This window comes from Babylonia areolata, chromosome 34 (genome assembly GCF_041734735.1).
Source record: "Babylonia areolata isolate BAREFJ2019XMU chromosome 34, ASM4173473v1, whole genome shotgun sequence".
Lineage (NCBI taxonomy): Eukaryota > Metazoa > Mollusca > Gastropoda > Neogastropoda > Buccinidae > Babylonia > Babylonia areolata.
Genome location: NC_134909.1, coordinates 9818143 through 9822920, shown reverse-complemented (window position 1 = coordinate 9822920; position 4778 = coordinate 9818143).

The following is a 4778-nucleotide window of genomic DNA, read 5'->3' as shown; positions in this document are numbered from 1 at the left end:
CGGATGAAAACAATGCGGAATTTTCGCAATCTGGGAAAGAGGCAGACTGCAACTCTCAAAGACTGACTTAGTAAAATCGAACAAGGACGTGTATACAGCTTTGTTACGAATTTCTCTACAGATGTACGTTTCTTCATCAATTTCAGAGACAACCGAATTTGGAACAGCTCTAGCCCTTACCATGTAGTTACAGGCACATAATTTCCTGTGTTCAGGTAATGGCAAAACACCAGCTTCTTTGTATGTTTTGTCGATTGAAGCCCATCGCGGTAACCCAAGTGCAATCTTAAAAGCTAAGGAATCAATACTTGTCAGTTTATGAAGATCAGAGTTTGAAGCAGTGAATAGATTTCCTGACCATATGATATAATTGAGCGGACTAGTCCCATTGCAGCATTGATCAGATTATTGCCACAATTTATAACAGGGATTCCAGAAAGCACACGTAATAGAGCTATTTTCTTCCTCGCTTTCTCAATAAGGTAGTTTATATGCTTAGTCCAAAAAAGTTTATAATGGAAGATAACACCGAGAAATTTCACCTCTTTATTCGGATATATGATAGTATCATTTACCTGTATTTTAATAGCATCCCTACCTTCAAATTCAATCAACTTTTTAGTAAATATGACGAAAACAGTCTTTTCAGCAGACAGGAGAAAACCACTTTCTTTCATATATTCCACAATGTTGTCGATGGCATCTTGAAAATGCTTAATAATTTTATTTCGTTTTGATGTGTTTTTTGTAATATTACAGTTTACATTCTTCCAGAGAGCTATGTCATCTGCATAAGCTACTAATGTGGCACCATTTGTGTTGATATTTTTCATATCATAAAGCATTAGTGAAAACAGAGTGGGAGAAATCACACTTCCCTGGGAACACCCATATTGACGGACCTTGATCTGGATAATATACCCCCTAATCTCACCTGGAATGTCCTCTGGGATAAGAATGACTTAAGAAATTTTAGAAATCGACCTCCCAACCCTACTGTATTTGCTTTATGAATCAATTTATAGTGCCACACAGAGTCATAGGCTCTATGAATATCAAAGAAAGTTGCGACCGTGGAGTGACGCTTTGCGAGTGCCTTCTTAACATGAGAAGTTAGATGGACGACATGATCAGTAACACCCCTACCTCTTCTAAAACCAGCCTGGAAAGTAGGTAAAATTCCTTTCTTTTCCAGAAAGTGTTCTAATCTAGTTTTCAAAATTCTCTCAAAAACCTTCCCAAGATGGGGAGTTAACGAAACAGGTCGGTAACTGGAAGGGCTAGATTTAGGTTTTCCTTGTTTGTGAATAGGTACTATGGTTGCTTTCTTCCAATCAGTTGGAAGGATACCAGAATTCCAGCAAATCTGAAAAAAATCTAACACTCTTTTTAAAAAGATATTTGGAAAATGTCTGATCATGTTGTACGATATTGGATCTGAGCCTGTCGCAACTTTCCCTGACTTAACAGCATTGAGAGCCCGGTATAGATCCCCCAGCGTTAGGTCTGCATTAATGTAAGATGCACTGCTATCATTCTTATCCATTTCACAGGGGCAGTTCATATCTTCAAACTGTTTCCTTCTCTTTTGCTCATAGGATGGCAAGTATTCTGTCTGACTCATTTTTTGCGAATGTATCCGCAAATAACTCGGCTTTCTCTTCCCTAGTTTTATACACAATATCATTTTCATACAAAGGAGGATCAGGAAGATTATAGACACCCTTTATTTGCTTTATTTCTCCCCACAGTTATGAAGAGGCAGTTGGGTTGCTAGTACAGTCGTTAATCAGATTTGTGTAGTACATCTTTTTGGCAGCAGCCACTGTTTTATTACTAAAACTATTAGCCTGTTTATACTTGTTGTGCAGTTCTGATACTCTTTCTTTGGATTCGATTTTTCGATACCTATGCCAGTTTTTGAAAGCCTCTGTTTTCTTATTGACTGCTATTTCACATGAGCTGTTCCACCAAGGATTACCAGACCGTTTTGGATTGGCTATATACTTTACTTTTGGAATTGAACCATCAGCAGCCTTCAGAATAACATTCCTTAGAGACCGATAACAAATTTCTAAATCTTCTTGTGATGTAACATCAGTGTTGAAATTTAAATCAGCAGAGTAATAAGCCAGCATATTACCAAACAGATCCCAGTTTGCTTTCTTTTCATTATATTTCAACCCCATATTATCTTTAATTATGATCTCCTGTTTTACAGATAATACCATTTCAACTGGAAGGTGGTCACTCCCCAGTGGTGTTTTGAGAACTTGCCATTCACAGTATGGATTTATATCAGTCGACACCAAAGAGATGTCTATTGAAGAATTTTTTTGATCTGCCCGATCAGCGATTCTTGTTATTGAACCATCATTTAATATAGTTAAGTTAGAATGAACTATGGTATTCGCTAGATATTCATTGTTGGTTGTGAATTCGCAATTTTTGTCCGACCACAAGGCATGGTGCGCATTAAAATCCCCTAGAATTATCCAGCTATGGGATAAATCTAAATCCATTAACCAGTCAGCTTCACCTCTTGAAACTCCATCAGGGTAGTAACAGTTAACTACAATTAATGTTTTATCTAAGACAGAAAGCTCTATAGTTGAAGAATACAAACGTTTGTCTATACTATAACATGGTGGTTTTCTAGCTTTATATATGATTGAATCTGAAATATAGGTTGCAACTTTAACTTTTCCTTTGCGCTCATTCTTCATACACACACACACACACACACACACACACACACGCGCACGCACGCACACACACATATGCACAAGCACACACACACACACACACACGCGCGCGCGCGCGCGCGCGCGCACACACACACACATACGCACACACACAAACACAAACGGACATATGCACACACACACACACACACACACACACACACACACACACACACACACACACACACATATATATATATATATATATATATATATATACAAGCACGCACACACACACACACACACACACACACACATGCATAACCTCACACACACACACACACATACAGACATTTGCACACTCACGCATACACACACACACACCACACACACACACACACACGCACTCAAACACACACATATATATATATATTCCATCATTGTATATATTTATATATGTATGTGTTTGAGTGCGTGTGTGTGTGTGTGTTTGAGTGCGTATGTGTGTGTGTGTGTTTGAGTGCGTGTGTGTGTGTGTGTTCACACCTCCCACCATCCACTGTCACTGCCCACACCTGTCCACACCTCCCACCATCCACTGTCACTGTTCACACCTGCCACCATCCACTGTCACTGTTCACACCTCCCACCATCCACTGTCACTGTTCACACCTCCCACCATCCACTGTCACTGTCCACACCTTCCTATTTTTTTAATTGTTGTCAATTCCAGTCCCAGACACCCAACACAAACCTGGCATTCGCGCTGCCCATCTGAACGTGTTGTCATTCTGGTGGTGTCAATGTACTGTGCTAGGTCCCCTTCCCCGTGCACGTTTACGTGCATCTTTGTATGAAACGGTACCCGTGCAATTGTGCATGCCGATGTGCATCTAGCATGTCCACATGTCAGTGTTTATGTGTGTGTGTGTGCATGAGTGTGTCCATGTGATTGTGTGTACGTGTGTGTGTGTGTGTGTGTGTGTGTGTGTGTGTGTGTTTATCTGTCTGTCTGTGTCTGTGTCTATCTGTGTACAAGTGTGTGCATACTTGCATGTCTTTGAATGTGCACATGTGTGTGTGTCTGTCTGTTCATGTGTATGAATGTGTGTGTGTGCGCATTGCGTGTGAGAGAGAGAGGGAGAGAGAGAGAGAGGGGGGAGGGGGGAGGAGTTGGAAAGTAAAAACACCGCACGCTGCACAAGTTGTCAAAAGACATTCCTTTAAAAGTCTCAGCTCAGTGCACAGACCCCAGGGTGAGGGGGTGAGGTGGAGGAGGTGAGAGGAGGGGAGGGGAGGGTGGGTAGTAGGGAGAGAGGAGAAGGAAAGAGTGAGAGGGTGGGGGGTGCTCACAGTACTCCACAGCCCTAGGAAGGAGAGAGGTGGGTGCTCACAGTACTCCACAGCCCTAGGAAGGAGAGGGGGGTGCTCACAGTACTCCACAGCCCTAGGAAGGAGAGAGGGGGGGTGCTCACAGTACTTCACATCCCTAGGAAGGAGAGAGGGGGGTGCTCACAGTACTCCACAGCCCTAGGAAGGAGAGAAGGGGGTGCTCACAGTACTCTACAGCCCTAGGAAGGAGAGAGGGGGGTGCTCACAGTACTCCACAGCCGTGGGAAGGAGAGAGAAGGGGGTGCTCACAGTACTCCACAGCCGTGGGAAGGAGAGAGGGGTATGCTCACAGTACTCCACAGCCCTAGGAAGGAGAGTGTGGGGTGCTCACAGTACTACTCCACAGCCCTAGGAAGGAGAGAGGGGGGTGCTTACAGTACTCCACAGCCCTAGGAAGGAGAGTGTGGGGTGCTCACAGTACTACTCCACAGCCCTAGGAAGGAGAGAGGGGGGTGCTCACAGTACTCCACAGCCCTAGGAAGGAGAGGGGGGGGGTGCTCACAGTACTCCACAGCCCTTGGAAGGAGAGAGGGTACAGAAGCAGAGGGAGCTCTGAAAGGCCCTGTCCAAGGGTCAGCCACCAAAACGTGCGATCTTCACGGCACCCCAGCTTTGCCTGTTTGGTGATGGCTGCTGGCTGTGACGTCAATCCATCCCGTTAGGTACCGGCTTCACGTGCACTCTGTGTCACCGTGTTCTACC